The 16,373-nt window shown below is 45.3% G+C and overlaps 1 protein-coding gene and 1 long non-coding RNA gene across 5 annotated transcripts in view; one reads left to right on the top strand and one right to left on the bottom strand.

The window, feature by feature from the left end:
* The window catches only part of akap6 (A kinase (PRKA) anchor protein 6), a 589,551-nt gene extending 574,929 nt beyond the window's left edge, over nt 1-14,622 (bottom strand). For 2 of the 3 annotated variants that reach the window (XM_070879057.1, XM_070879059.1), the window contains exons 1-2: nt 14,552-14,622; nt 4,215-4,285 (exon numbers count right to left, since the gene is read on the bottom strand). The gene's annotated coding sequence lies outside the window, so the exon portion shown is untranslated. The remainder of the gene's footprint in view (nt 1-4,214; nt 4,286-14,551) is intronic. The other variant, XM_070879058.1, reaches the window with a different exon arrangement.
* The window catches only part of LOC139263259 (uncharacterized), a 59,848-nt gene that overhangs the window by 10,243 nt on the left and 33,232 nt on the right, over nt 1-16,373 (top strand). The window lies entirely within an intron of this gene.

Below are 16,373 nucleotides of genomic sequence, written 5' to 3'. Positions count from 1 at the left end.
ATTGTGAACCTGTGGAATTCGCTACCACAGAAAGTTGTTGAGGCCAGTTCATTAGATATATTCAAAAGGGAGTTAGATGTGACCCTTACGGCTAAAGGGATCAAGGGTTATGGAGAGAAAGCAGGAATGGGGTACTGAAGTTGCATGATCAGCCATGATCATATTGAATGGTGGTGCAGGCTCAAAGGGCCGAATGGCTTACTCCTGCACCTATTTTCTATGTTTCTATTTATTGCCTTTCGGAGAAGGAGGGGGGCAGGTATGTGGTGGACATCCCATGTAACCTCCGTTACACTATACCATAATTACAGGGCAATTGTTAGTTCCATGGCACAGTATCCCACTCAGAGCATGAATAGAAGACACAACGTTCAGTTCATTGGAGACTTGGCCCATTTATGGAAATTACCCCTCTGCAGTAAGCAGAAGCCAGAATTTCTGGGAGAAAGCACAAACTAACAGGATCATTAATAATTTTGATAACCTAAGTAGGCAGACTTATATCAGTACCTAACCTACTGAAACCAAATACAGCGGATAATGAAATGCACAGATCACACACTAAAATACAAAACACGTTGCAGGGAAACACATGCTAATCTGAAAATATGTGTACATCATGCAACAAGATTATCAAGACACTGAGATTAGCCATCTTGACATCCTATCACTGATGGGGAATTTGAATATTAAATGAGTTCTTTGTGAGGGCTTTAAAAAAAATTTCAGTATAGGTTAAAATAAAGAGTCCATAAATTCAAACAGTTCATATTCCTAGTGATCTGAAAAGATTGAATAATGGTGTCCCACAACTGGGAGTCAAAATTTATTTCGAAGAAAACACAAAAGATATGACAATTTACATTTATACAGTGCCTTTAATGTAGAAAAATGGCCCAAGGCATTTCACAGAGGTGTAAGGCAAAAATGAATGCAGAACCAAAGTAATAGATTTTAGGAGGGGTGAGCAAGAACTTGGTCCGAGGTGAGTTCCATGATATTCTGAAAAAGCTGGGTTTATTTACTTTAGAGAAGCGTAGACTTCGGGGGCAGTGGGGCTGGGGGGTGGGGGGAGTGGAGATTTAATTCAGATATTTAAAATATTGAAGAAATTAGACTGTGTTAATATCAAGAGATTATTTCAATTAGGTAAGTTAGGTAGAACCAGGGGTCAAGTGTATGAGTTAAGCAAGGGTAGAACTAGGTTAGATGTCAGGAAGGTTTTCTTTTCCCAGAGGATTGTAGACCTATGGAACATGTAGCCAGGTCGTGTAGTGAGTGTGGATTTGCTGCGTACCTTTAGAAAATAGCTGGACGAGTTCCTGGTTGAGGTGGAAATCAAGGTGTAGAAAAGGTGAGATACTAAGTAATATAAATCATAAGTCAATGTGGTCTCTTGAACTATTTCTGATCACTTAGGGGTCGGAGAGGAATTTCCCAGATTTTTTTCTCACTAAATTAGCTGTAGGTATTTTAACTATTTTGCCTCCTCTAGGAGATGACATGGCTGCAGGTGGGTTGGTTATTGTTGGGAGTAATGATGCTCCAGGTATCATGACTGTTGGACAGGCTCGATGGACCAGCTGGTCTTTTCCTGTCCGTCATTTTCAAATGTTTAAAGGAGGTCTTGAAGAGGGAGGTGGAGAGGTGGAGGGGTTTGGGGGTGGCGGGGCGGTGGGGTATTCCAGAGACTGCAGCCTAGGTACTGAAGTCACGGCCACCAATGTTGGAGCAAAGGGAGGGGGGATGCACAGGAGGGCAGTGAAGGGAGTGATCAGTTCGAGGTGGGATTGTAGGGCTGGACGTGATTACACAGAGAGAGAAAATAAGAATTGTAAATTGGAGGTGTTGAGACTAGGAGCCAATGTAGGTCAGCGAGCGCAGGGTTTAATTCGTGAGTGGGACTAGGTGTAGGATAGAATAGAGGCAGCAGAGATTTGGATTCGTTGAAGTTTACAAAGAATAGAGGTCAAGAGGCAATTTGATAGTAATGCATTTGGAAGGAAGAATGAGGAGAGGCAATATAAACGAAATGGCACAATTGTAAAGTAGGTGCAGGAACAGAGACCTGTTTTTTATTAAATATTCTCGGGATATGGGCGTTGCTAGAAAGGCCAGCATTTATTGCCCATGCCTAGTTGCTCTTGAGAAGGTGGTGGCGAGCCTTCTTCTAGGTGGGAAGTTCCAGGATTTTGAACTGGTGGCAATGTTTCAGTGCTGTGTTGGGACGGAAACCTAATTGGAGGGGTTCAAACAGGGAATTGTGAGAAAGATGGGCGCGGACTTTGGAGGGGAAAGGGAAATTTGAGATGGGGTGGTAGTTTGCAAAGGGGTCAAGTGTGGGTTTTCTGAGGAGGGGATTATTATGGCAGTTTTGAAAGGCAGGGGGATGGGGACAGGATCAATGCCTGAGGAACCATTTACTTTATCAGCCAGCATTGGGGCCAGGGAAGGAAATTGGGTGGTCAGCCATTTAGTAGAAATAGGTTCAAGGAAGCAGAAGGTGGGTCTCATGAACAAGAAGAGATTGGGGAGGGCATAAGGGGAGAAGGAGAAAAACTGGAGAGAGACACAGGTTAAGGCTAGGAGGTTAAGGTTAAGGGGAAACCTGGGTGGAAGTTTAGCTTGGTGGGAAAGAGGAAGAGGGGGCAGCAGCAGAAGCAGCTGAAAAGATAGCATCAAACCTAATGTCAAACTCCACAAACTCCTAGCACTTGTTATTGGAGCTGACAGTGCAAGTAGCAGGGGAGAAGGGTTCAAGGAGATGGTAGAGTAGTGGTAGGTTGGGTGAGTGAGATAGGAAGGAGGTTGGAGAGGTTAGCCCCCAGTGAGTGCACTGGGTAGGAAGGTGGGTGAGAGAGGAGAATGGAGCAGTTGGAGTTGCTGCTTGTAAGGAGACAGCGACGGCTGTGTCCATGGGTCTTCAGAGTCTGCCAAGGGAGACACATAAGGCAGCTGTTGATTTATCCATGCGAAATTCAACAAAAATTATCCATTCAATCTACCGTTGCCTTCCTTACTTTAAGTGAGTCTCCCTCTGATAGAGCTTATGTCACTGGTGCTTGGGCAGCTCAATGGGTCTGGGGAATTGTGCTGTAAACTTGCTAAATGCACATGGCTATGGGTACAAATCCTGCCAGACTGCTTGCTCCTACACCATAATGCTTCAGAGAGAATTACTCATTAATGTTCAAAGTTCCCGATTCCCATCTCAGGGTGGACATGAAAATCTGATGACCTTGATTACACATCTCACCCTGTAGTGTATGTACGTTCCTATGTAATATAAGTGAAGATCTCAGGAGGTACGGTCCTTCCCAGTTACATTTCCTTCATTATAAAGTTATTTCTGTTATAATGCTTGTGGTTGCTGGAACCCAATTATTCCTTTGATTTTTCCAAAATTAGATTTCTGTCAGATGATCAAAAGGAACTGAGACCTATTATCAGAAGTTTTGACTCTTGCCAGATAGATTTTTTTTTCATTATTATGCATTCGGTGGTGTATTCTAGTTTTTTGGTGAACTGTTTTTTTTAACCAAAAACCTGTCGCTACTGAAAATGTAGTGATTTTTCCTTTGAGATGTTTACTTGTACAACCCACTACAATCAATCAATCAGTCAGGCAGTAGCCTTACTTAAAATGCAATTTAGGCAGCAGCATGAGGGAACAAACAAAATGGATGAGGAACAACACTTTATTAATGAGCTCGCAATTGGGAAGCCAGAGGGGTTTACAGGGACTTTTTTTTTTCTTTGATCAAAGTAAAAATCTGAATTTTTATGTTTATTTCAAAAAAAGTATTAAAAATACAACCAGCAGCACTATGTAAAGAAGTAATTGGACAAACATTAAAGAAACCAGGAAGCACGACTGAGATGCCAGGAGCAGCGAGATTTGGGATCCAGGAGAAGAAAGTTAAAGGCTTCAGAGAAGGAAAAGCAAGTCTAATAAAATAATCTTAGAGCAGCCTGACCAATTTTTAATGAGTATAGATTTTACACAGACTGCCTATTGACAAGAGTGGATTTCAACAGCAGATTACTGTAGTAGAATAGAAATTATTAGCTGTAAATAAATTGAAAGATCTGGTACATCATATTTGCAATGACAAGTATACTTGCTTCTGAACACAAAGATTAGCAAACAAAAACATAATTTAATATTTACAGTACCATTTCTTTTCATTTTTGTAATAAAATTTGTTCTGTACCTGTGATTCCATGCTCTACCTCGCCTTTACATTGACAGTTTCAACAATCTGCTGTACCATTGCGCTCTATCCTAGAATCATAGCATCATAGAATGGTTACAGCACAGAAGAAGGCCATTTGATCCATCAAGCCCATGCCAGCTCCCTGCAAGAGCACTAAAGCTAGTCCCACTCCCCCGGCCTTTCCCCGTAGCCCTGCAAAATGTTTTCCTTCACGTACTTATCCAATTCCCTTTTGAAAGCCACAATTGAATCTGCCTCTATTACCCTTTCAGGCAGTGTATTCCAGATCCTAACCACTCGCTGCATAAAAATGTTTTTCCTCTTGTCGCCTTTGGTTCTTCTGCCAATCACCTTAAATCTGTGTCCTCTGGTTCTCGATCCTTCCGCCAATGGGTACAGTTTCTCTCTATCTACTTTGTCTAGACCTGTGATTTTGAACACCTCTATCAAATCTCCCTTCAACCTTCTCTGCTCAAGGAGAACAACCCTAGCTTTTCCAGTCTATCCATGCAACTGAAGTCCCACATCCCAGGAACCATTCTTGTAAATATTTTTTGCACCCTCTCTGAGGCCTTCACATCCTTCCTAAAGTGCGCTGCCCAGAATTGGACACAATACTCCAGTTGAGGCCAAACCATTGTTTTATAAATGTTCATCATAACTTCCTTGTTTTTGTACTATAAAGCTCGGCACCCCGTATGCTTTTTTGACCGCTTTTTCAACCTGTCTTGCCACCTTCAATGATTTGTGCACATATATCCCCAGGTCTCACTGTTCCTTTAGAATTGTACCCTTTAGTTTATATTCCCTCTCCTTCTTCCGACCAAAATGTATCACTTTGCACTTTTCTGCGTTAAATTTAATCTGCCACATGTCCGCCCATTCCACCAGCCTATCAATGTCTTCTTGAAGTCTATCACTATCCTCATTGTTCACTATACTTCCAATTTTTGTGTCATCTTCAAATTTTGAAATTTTTGCCGTATACACCCAAGTGCAAGTCATTAATATACAGGTGCAGCACCTAAAATCCGGAACCCTTGGGAACGAGGCCGTTCCGGATTTCGGGCTTTTCCGGATTTTCGATTTGTTTTCTGACGTCATGAATCCAGAAATACCCAAGCCCAGGTTCGGGTATTTCTGGATTTCGGAACATCAGAAAGCATGGGGGGGATTCCTGCCGAAGAGCTGTTCGGGCCATCCTGCCCCGCCGAGGAGGATGTCGTCGAGCGGGCTAGCCCTGCCGAGGAAATGTTCGGGCAGGCCAGCCCCGCTGAGGATGTGTTCGGGCAGGCCGGCAAGGATGCCCCGAGGTAAGGGCAGCTGCAGCGAAGTAAGTGGGGCGAGGCTCCGAGGTCGGCAGGGTCATCGGATCCGGATTCCAGAACATTTTACGGATTCCAGACGACCCTGCCACTGATCGGTCCAGAGTCCAGATTCCGGAACATTCCAGAACTCTGGATTCTCGACGCTGCACCTGTATATCAAGAAAGGCAGTGGTCCTAGTACCGATTCCTGGGGAACACCACTGTATACTTTCCATTAGTCCGAAAAGCAACCATTCACCATTACTCTCTGTTTACTGTCACTTAGCCAATTCCGTATCCATGCTGCGATTGTCCCTTTTATTCCATGGCCTTCAATTTTGCTGGCAAACATATTATGTGGCACGCAAACCTATTATCCAAGCAATCATTCACTGCCAATTCAAGTATCCATATCAAGGGTTTATATCAGGTACATTTTTGATGTTTGAGCAGGTCCTGCAGCAGGATATCACTTTTCTTCCTCCAGGAGTTTGGTATCTTGGCTTTTAACCAGCTAAGTATTGATGCTTAAGACATCTCCACTACATGGACCTCCCTCCAAAAGGGCATCAGCAGGCCGTCTGCCCATGAGATCATTACTAACCCTTTTCTTGGGTCCCTGGGGTTGGTGGGGAGGGCAATAATCAAGGGAATAATGGAGGCATGTGAAAAAGGAACGGCAGTAAACATGGGGGATTTTAACCTACATATCGATTGGTCAAATCAAATTGCACAGGGTAGCCTGGAGGAGGAATTCATAGAATGCATACGGGATTGTTTCTTAGAACAGTATGTTACAGAACCTGCAAGGGAGCAAGCTATCTTAGATCTGGTCCTGTGTAATGAGATAGGAATAATAAACGATCTACTAGTAAAAGATCCTCTCGGAATGAGTGATCACAGTATGGTTGAATTTGTAATACAGATTGAGGATGAGGAAGTAGTGTCTCAAACGAGCGTACTATGCTTAAACAAAGGGGACTACAGTGGGATGAGGGCAGAGTTGGCTAAAGAACACTGGAAACACAGACTAAACGGTGGCACAATTGAGGAACAGTGGAGGACTTTTAAGGAGCTCTTTCATAGTGCTCAACAAAAATATATTCCAGTGAAAAAGAAGGGCGGTAAGAGAAGGGCTAACAAGCCGTGGATAACCAAGGAAATAAAGGAGAGTATCAAGTTAAAAACCAATGCGTATAAGGTGGCCAAGGTTAGTGGGAAAATAGAAGATTGGGAAAATTTTAAACGACAGCAAAGAATGACGAAGAAAGCAATAAAGAAAGGAAAGATAGATTACGAAGGTAAACTTGCGCAAAACATAAAAACGGATAGTAAAAGCTTTTACCGATATATAAAATGGAAAAGAGTGACTAAAGTAAATGTTGGTCCCTTAGAAGATGAGAAGGGGGATTTAATAATGGGAAATGTGGAAATGTCTGGGACCTTAAACAATTATTTTGCTTCAGTCTTCACAGTGGAAGACACAAAAACCATGCCAAAAATTGCTGGTCACAGGAATGTGGGAAGGAAGGACCTTGAGACAATCATGATCACTAGAGGGGTAGTGCTGGACAGGCTAATGGGACTCAAGGTAGACAAGTCCCCTGGTCCTGATGAAATGCATCCCAGGGTATTAAAAGAGATGGCGGAAATTATAGCCGATGCATTCGTTATAATCTACCAAAAGTCTCTGGACTCTGGGGAGGTACCAGCAGATTGGAAAGCAGCTAATGTAACGCCTCTGTTTAAAAAAGGGGGCAGACAAAAGTCAGGTAACTATAGGCCGGTTAGTTTAACATCTGTAGTGGGGAAAATGCTTGAAACTATCATTAAGGAAGAAATAGCGGGACATCTAGATAGGAATAGTGCAATCAGGCAGACGCAGCATGGATTCATGAAGGAGCAATCGTGTTTAACTAATTTACTGGAATTCTTTGAGGATATAACGAGCATGGTGGATAGAGGTGTACCGATGGATGTGGTGTATTTAGATTTTCAAAAAGCATTCGATAAGGTGCCACACAAAAAGGTACTGCAGAAGATAAGGATACGCGGAGTCAGAGGAAATGTATTAGCATGGATAGAGAATTGGCTGGCAAACAGAAAGCAGAGAGTCGGGATAAATGGGTCCTTTTTGGGTTGGAAATCGGTGGTTAGTGGTGTGCCACAGGGATCGGTGCTGGGACCACAACTGTTTACAATATACATAGATGACCTGGAAGAGGGGACAGAGTGTAGTGCAACAAAATTTGCAGACGACACAAAGATTAGTGGGAAAGCGGGGGTTGTGTAGAGGACACAGAAAGGCTGCAAAGAGATTTAGATAGGTTAAACGAATGGGCTAAGGTTTGGCAGATGGAATACAATGTCGTAAAGTGTGAGGTCATCCACCTTGGGAAAAAAAACAGTAAAAGGGAATATTATTTGAATGGGGAGAAATTACAACATGCTGTGGTGCAGAGGGACCTGGGGGTCCTTGTGCATGAATCCAAAAAGTTAGTTTGCAGGTGCAGCAGGTAATCAGGAAGGCGAATGGAATGTTGGCCTTCATTGCGAGAGGGATGGAGTACAAAAGCAGGGAGGTCCTTCTGCAACTGTATAGGGTATTGGTGAGGCCGCACCTGGAGTACTGCGTGCAGTTTTGGTCACCTTACTTAAGGAAAGATATACTAGATTGAGTATACTGGGTCTTTACTCGTTGGAGTTCAGAAGGATGAGGGGTGATCTTATAGAAACATTTAAAATAATGAAAGGGATAGACAAGATAGAGGCAGAGAGATTGTTTCCACTGGTTAGGGAGACTAGAACTAGGGGGCACAACCTCAAAATATGGGGGAGCCAATTTAAAACCGAGTTGAGAAGGAATTTCTTCTCCCAGAGGGTTGTGAATCTGTGGAATTCTCTGCCCAAGGAAGCAGTTGAGGCTAGCTCATTGAATGTATTCAAATCACAGATAGATAGATTTTTAACCAATAAGGGAATTAAGGGTTATAGGGAGTGGGCGGGTAAGTGGAGCTGAGTCCACGGCCAGATCAGCCATGATCTTGTTGAATGGCGGAGCAGGCTCGAGGGTCTAGATGGCCTACTCCTGTTCCTAATTCTTATGTTCTTATGTTCTTATGTTCTTATGGGCCAAGTTTCCACAGGATAAAAAACGGGCGCCCCTCCGAGCTGGGCGCCCGTTTTTCGCGCCTAAAACGGCGCCAGAAAAAAAACGCGCTATTCTCGAGCGTTCTGCAGCTCCTTGTCTGCCTGGCGCGGCGCCCAGGGGGGCGGAGCCTACACTCGAGCCGATTTTGTAAGTGGGAGGGGGCGGGTACTATTTAAATTAGTTTTTTTCCTGCCGGCAACGCTGCGCGTGCGTGTTGGAGCGTTCGCGCATGCTCAGTGTGAAAAAAACATTGGCACTCGGCCATTTTTTTAGTTCTTTGTAGCTGTTTAATTTTTGAACATTTTTTAATAAAATCACATTGCCATCAGTACATCAGCACTGAGGCTTCCCTTCTCACTGTCTCCTTCCCCTCCCTCCCCTCCGCGGCAACAAACGGCTCTCTCCTTCCCCTCCCTCCCCTCCCCTGCGCGGCAACAAGCCGCTGTCTCCTTCCCTTCCCTCCCCTCCCTCCACGGCAACAAGCCGCTGTCTCCTTCCCCTCCCTCCCCTCCCTTCACGGCAACAAGCAGCTGGCTCCTTCCCCTCCCTCCCCTCCCTCCACGGCAACAAGCCGCTGTCTCCTTCCCCTCCCTCCCCTCTCTCCACGGCAACAAGCCGCTGTCTCCTTCCCTTCCCTCCCCTCCCTCCACGGCAACAAGCCGCTGTCTCCTTCCCCTCCCTCCCCTCTCTCCACGGCAACAAGCCGCTGTCTCCTTCCCCTCCCTCCCCTCCCCTCCACGGCAACAAGCCGCTGTCTCCTTCTCCTCCCTCCCCTCCCTCCACGGCAACAAGCCGCTGTCTCCTTCCCCTCCCTCCCCTCTCTCCACGGCAACAAGCCGCTGTCTCCTTCTCCTCCCTCCCCTCCCTCCACGGCAACAAGCCGCTGTCTCCTTCCCCTCCCTCCCCTCTCTCCACGGCAACAAGCCGCTGTTTCCTTCCCCTCCCTCCCCTCTCTCCACGGCAACAAGCCGCTGTCTCCTTCCCCTCCCTCCCCCCTCTCCACGGCAACAAGCCGCTGTCTCCTTCCCCTCCCTCCCCTCCACAACAACAAACCGCTTTCTCCTCCCCCCCCCCCCCCCCCCGGCTCAGCGGCACGAACGGCTTTCTCCTCCCCCCCCCCCCCCCCCCGGCTCAGCGGCACGAACGGCTTTCTCCCTCCCCCACCCCCTCCCGCTCAGCGGCACGAACGGCTGCAGAATTCTCCGTGGCTGAAGCACTTTCACACAGGTAGGAAGATGGTTTATTTAATCTTTTCTTTGCTTATAAATGTTTATTCAGGTTGGATTTATTTGTATAAGTATAAATAAGGATTTATTATAGAATTTAATGACTTCCCTTCCCTTCCCCCCCCCCACCTCGTTCTGGACGCCTAATTTGTAACCTGCGCCTGATTTTTTAATGTGTAGAACAGGTTTTTTCAGTTCTACAAAAATCTTCACTTGCTCTATTCTACTTTAGTTTGGAGTACGTTTTCACTGTGGAAACTTTCAAATCAGGCGTCAGTGGCCGTTCACGCCCCCTTTTGAAGAAAAAATTCTGTTCCATAGTAGAACTGTTCTACCTGACTAGAACTGCAAAAAAAAAAATGTGGAGAATTGCGATTTCTAAGATAGTCCGTTCTCCACCAGTTGCTCCTAAAAATCAGGCGCAAATCATGTGGAAACTTGGGCCCTATGTGATACCAGTAGTTAAGGCAGGGAAATCAGCCAGGTTGCCAGGCTCTGCCTCCCCACTGGTGGGGTAGTGATCGGGCAGACAGAGGCTTTCCCTGTTGGTGACAGGAAAGGAAAACCCAGGTTGGAGCAGGAATGTCTGATTTTCCTCCACTATATCATCTGTTTTTGGGCAGTTTAGTGGTGGAATATCCAACCCATAAACTCAATTACAAACTGCATATTGTTTTGTGAAAAATGTATTTGATTGTATCGAAAGGATGAAAGACTTATTCCCGTAATAGACATCTCTCAACAAAACATCCTTAAAAACTGATTGTGATAACACTGAAAGAAACAAAATTGTATAAAAGGAAAGCAAAGGGCTGTGACTGCCCTGGTTTAAAGTACCCTGCCTGGAATGGTATTTGAGAGAATACCTAGAAATATCAAGACTACATCTATTCATATGCAAGTGCATGTGAAATGGTGGCTCAAATGCATGTACAAATTCTATGCTTTACATTTTTTTTTAAATGCCAGCTCTCGCACAAGTTAAATGATTTAGTCTCAGAGGGTCTAATTAGCCAATCGTGACAGCAGTTTTGCCTTGATGTCATGTGACCAATTCACACCACAGCTAAATCAAATGGAAGTTCAGCAACTGACCAATTACAGACTTTGGCTCCAATGCCCAGAGTCGAGCTCAGCTATTTCAGTAACATATCTTTATGCTGGGTCTATGTTGCATGTGGATATAAAATTGCTCTGGTGCACATTTAGAAAAGGTCACAAGTGCATCAGTTAATATACAATCAGCACCAATGTGTGTGATTTTGGGGTGGGTGGGGAGGTGAAGGGAAGAGTTATTGGAATCCATAATTAAGGACAGAGTGACTGAGCACTTAGAGAAATGTGAGCTGATTAGAGAGAGCCAACATGGATTTGCAATGGGTAGGTCATGTCTAAGGAAACTGATTGATTTAATTTTTGAAGAAGTAACTAAAGTCATAGACAGGGAAATGTCTATGGATGTAGTTTATATGGACTTTTCAATAAGGTCCAACATTAGAGATTGTTAACTAAAATTGAAGGCAAATTATTGACCTGGTTATGAGAATGGCTGGGCAATAGAAGACAAGTAGGAATAATAGGTATGTATTCGAATTGGACAGAAGTGACTAGTGGTGTCCCACAGGATCTGTGCTGAGGCCTCAACTATTTTGCTATATTTATTAATGACTTAGATATCACAATAGAGAGCCATATATCCAAGTTTGCTGATGACACAAAGATTGGTGGCATAGTAAGTAGTGTAGAAAGTACCATAAAATTACAAAACGACATTGATAGATTAAGTGAGTGGGCAAAACTGTGGCAGATAGATTTCAATGCTGGTAAGTGTGAGGTCATCCATTGTGGACCAAAATACGATTGATCCGAGTATTTTTAAATGGTGAAAAGCTAAGAATAGTGGAGGTCCAAAGAGATTTAGGGGTCCACAGATCGCTCAAATGTAGTAGACAAGTACAAAAAAAATTCCAAGAGGTTAATGGAATGTTATCCTTTATAACTAGAGGGTTAGAATATAAAGGGAAGAAGTTTTGTTACAGCTATACACAGTTAAACCACATCTGGAGTACTGTGTACAGTTCTGGGCACCACACCTTAGAAAGGATATATTGGCCTTGGAAATAGTGCAGCGCAGATTCACCAGAATATCACCAGGGCTCCAAGGGCTAGATTATGAGGCGAGATTACATAAACTAGGCTTGTATTCCCTGGAATATAAAAAGTTAAGGCTGCTTTGATTGAGGTTTGTAGGATTTCAAAACAAATTGATGGGGTAGATAGAGGGAAACTTTTCAGCTGGTGGGGGAAGCCTAGGAAAAGGGGACATAACTGTATAATCAGAGCCAGGCCATTCAGGAGAGAAGTTAGGAAACACTTCTTCACAAAAAGAGTGGTAGAAGTGTGGAACTCTCCTAAAAAGCAATAAATGCTAGCTCAATTAATAATGTTAAATCAAAGATCGATACTAGTAAGGGTATGAATGGATATAGAGCCAAGGCAGGTGGATGGAGTTAAGATACAGATCAGCCATGATCTCACTGAATGGCAGATCATGCTCGAGGGGCTGAATGGCCTATTCCTATAACCACTACTGCTTAGAATGAACAGAGGCACATGTTGTGTAAACTGCTCTGACCCACTGTCTTTCGAATGAGATTTTACACCAAAGCCCAGTCTGCTCTCTCAAATGGACGTAAAAGATCCCATGGCACTATTTCAAAGAAGAGCAGGGGAGTTCTCACCGATGCCTTGGCAAATATTTATCCCCAAACCATCATTACTAAAATAGATGATCTTGTCATTATCTCATTGCCGTTTGTGGCACCTTGCTGTGCACAAATTGACTGCCACGTTTCCTACACTACAACAGTGACTGCACTTCAAAAGTACTTCATTGGCTGAAAAGCACTTTGGGATGTCCTTTGGTCATGAAATGTGCTATATAAATGCAAGTCTATGGGCCAATATTGCCACGGCCTCAGGTAACAGGCACTGGAAATGGACAAGGAGGTACAAGAGAAAAATTTGCGCTGAAGACTAAAGATTTTTAGCCCAGCGATAACCTACCATGTAACATCCTCTTGGTGGCGATAGAGCAGGCATCCGATGCAAAGTTGCCGTCCAGAAGCGGCGTTCCAGCTTCCAACAACCTCTGGAAGCGAGGTAATGAGTTCTCCAAGCATTATGGGAAATTAAAAGGGCAATGCCTTCTGGGAATCTTCAGCTCCTAAAGCTGAATTTTCTTCGAACTTCAAAAAATGGGAAAAATGCTACAGCACGAACACAAATGGTTCACCATGCCAGGGAAGGGACACCCAGGTTCTTGCATGCAGCATTCCAGCTTTGTGCAACACTGCAAGAGAGGTCCCTACCCACAGGGGCCTGAAGGCCCTCCAGAAAAGACAATGTGGGGCCACATCACCGAGGCAGTCACTGCCATCAGTGTCACACCCAGCCCCTGGCTTCAGTGCCCAAAGAAGTTCATGAGCTCATACCAGTGGTCAAAGTTGGTGAATGCATCTTCAAAAGCCATCTGCACCACTAGCCTCACACACTGCTCAATGTATGATTCCCCCGCCTCCCCGCCCCCCGATCACTCAACTACCAACAATCTGTACCAATCACGAGGCACACCTCCATTTCTAGCTTCACCTCACCCCCTTGAAGGAGATGGTGCAGGCCATTCTTGGCAGGGGCAGAGCCGAAAGGATACAAGACGCTGGTACTCTCATACATTATCCACCTTCTGGCATGCACTTCTTGCTTTCTTGCCTTCCCCACAACTCCACCCTTGTGCCTTCCTCATTTCACACAGCCAAGAAATCCAGCCTGCCCAACCAGTGGTTGACCAAGAAGAGGGCAAGAAGAGGGTGGAGAGTGATGAAGAAGAAGAAACACCGTCACTCGATTTGACACTCCCAGCTCCTCCAAGTTGACCAGCAAGGCCATTTGCACTGAAATCAGAAGCCTTCCACCAGCCATGCTGCAGCCACTGGTGTAGCACTGCATGACAGCACTAGGATAGGCAAAGGCAGACACAAGACAGTCACTACGAGAATACATAGGGGTGATGAGGTGATTTCTTGATGTATAAAGTTGGATTAGAAAGTTTGCTTTGTGGTAGCTTTTATTTCAGCATTGTGGCCAAGAGGACGCAGTGATGGTCAGTAACAGAGGAAAGGTAAGGTGTAGGACACACGTTGGAGGGGGATTCTGGTTGTGGTCATTGGTACTGCAGGTGGATGATTCCATCCCAGATATCCCAACCAAAAAGGAGCTGTCTGGGTTGCATCCTTCCTTCTGTTTCCTCCTCTTCAGCTTCCTCTTCTTCTGCGTCTTTCTTTTCCCTCTGTAAGCGGATGTTGTAAATCTGAAATTACAGCATAAAATGCTGGAAATAGGCAGCAGGTCAGACAGTATCTAGACCGGCGACATGAACTCGGTTTCTCCCTCTTCATGGATGCTTCCTGACCTGCTGAGCATTTGCAGCATTTGTTGTCTTCTCAGAGGGCAAGCTTTACCATCTGAGGCCTTGCACGCGTCCAGCAACACTCCCTGCACACTTAAAAAACTTATAACATGTATTGCAGCAAGCCACTACTTCAATAAAATCAACAACAAAAAAGTCCAAAATCTTTAATGCAAACTTACCCGAAAGATCTGTGTCCCTTTAAGAGATGCTGAACACTGAGAGTCTGCTGCACGCTGGGTCTACGTGGTGAGCTTAGGACCCCGCGCTGAACTAAGGTCGAAGTTCACCGAGGTGACGTTAAGTCGGTGTTGAACCCAATTTCAATTTACAGGACGATGGAAGTTACGGGCAGCGTTGGAAAATGGCATACACAGCGTTTCCCCCACTAGCTTGCAAAAGAGTGACGGCCGCCCTTTTAACGCACTTACTTGTCAGTAACGGGTGGCGTTAAGCCCCCGAATCTTTTGCCCTATCCCTCTTTCTTTTTCCACTCTACCAGCTGTGAGGGTCCTATAATCTTTTGTAGTGTACAAAATAGGTATTCAACTTACTCAAACCTGTATACAAATTTATGTGCTCGTTCCTGCTGGTTCAAGAAACTGCTCGATTTATTATAAAGATGAATTATAGAAAGACCGAATATAGGGCTCAATTTTCCCAAAGCTTTTTTTTGGCGTACTTGAAGAGTTACTCCCGTTTTTTGGGGGCCCCAAGTACGCCAAAAAAATGTTCTAAGTTTCCCCGTTGGATTTCTTCATTTTGCCGCAGCCTAACCTGTCCTTTAGTTTTGGGGGTGGAGCCTTGATCTGTGCCAAAAAGATCCGGTTGCCATGGTAACCAGGGACACAATGCGAGCTGAGGCTGCAAAGTGAAACATACAACCACCTCCCAACACATTAAAACACATTGCATTAACTTAAAAACACATTAAAATATATTGTAGCAACTTGCCTCCAATTATTAAAGCCGGTCCCGTTCCCCCAGCCCTGACCAACGGGCTTGCCGGTCTGCTTGCCTAGCCTGCCCCAAGCCCCTTGCCTGTGCCGGTCCAACTCCAGCTCCAGCTACAACTTCCCCACACCCCCCCACCCCCCCTCCACCAGCGCCTTGTCGGTCAGTTCCCCCGCCTGACCCTGGCCCTGAGCGCCTTGCCGGTCTGCTCCCCTGCCTGACCCTGGCCCTGAGTGCCTTGCCGGTCCGCTCCCCCGCCCCTAGCCCAGGCCGAGTGGCCTCCCGGTCCGCTCCCCTTCCCCTAGCCCAGGCCGAGTGGCCTCCCGGTCCGCTCCCCCGCTCCTATCTCAGGGCGAATGGCCTCCTCCCTCCCGGTCCATGCACCTAACTACACCCAAAAGGCTTCCCCCCACCCCCCTCTCTTTTCTCTCCCCCTCTCTCTTACCTTTCCTGCAGCTGCTGTCCGGGCATCTGCTGCACTTACCTGCGCCGATTTCCTTACCTGCACCGATTTCTTTAACTCCAGAAGGTTTTTCTGCAGAGGCCACATATGCTGGCCTAAGCAGAACTGTAGTAACTCTCAGCTGGCCAAACTTGTCTAAGTGGCCAGAATTGGTGTGGGTGGCAGGTGACACCCCCTTTGGCTGAAAAAAAATTACCTAAAAAAATCGTAACTAACTGAGTTACGTTGGTGCAAATTGATTGGGGAAACTGTGGTTTTTTTTAAACTTAGGCCACAAAGAGCAGCCTGCTCCAAAAAACAGTGCAAATCACTGGGGATGAGCCACAGTGGCGTACATTTTTGACTTCACCGCCAGCGCTGCAACTGATGTTAATTGAATGAATAACAAGCGGTTTGTACAACAGGCTGGCAATCCTCACCACTAGCTTCCCTACATTTTATATGCTTTTAGAATTACAGAGTAAGAGAGTGTGTTACATCTGAGCTTTTGGTATGTTAGAATATATTCAAAGGAACTGGTGTGGTTCATTTCTAGCCAACTGCCTATAGTATATAGGCAACTGTCTGAGACTGGACCAGACAGTTCG

This window comes from Pristiophorus japonicus, chromosome 4 (assembly GCF_044704955.1).
Source record: "Pristiophorus japonicus isolate sPriJap1 chromosome 4, sPriJap1.hap1, whole genome shotgun sequence".
NCBI classification, from domain to species: Eukaryota; Metazoa; Chordata; class Chondrichthyes; family Pristiophoridae; genus Pristiophorus; species Pristiophorus japonicus.
The sequence above is the reverse complement of the archived record's forward strand: the minus strand, read 5'-3'. Positions and strand labels throughout refer to the sequence as shown.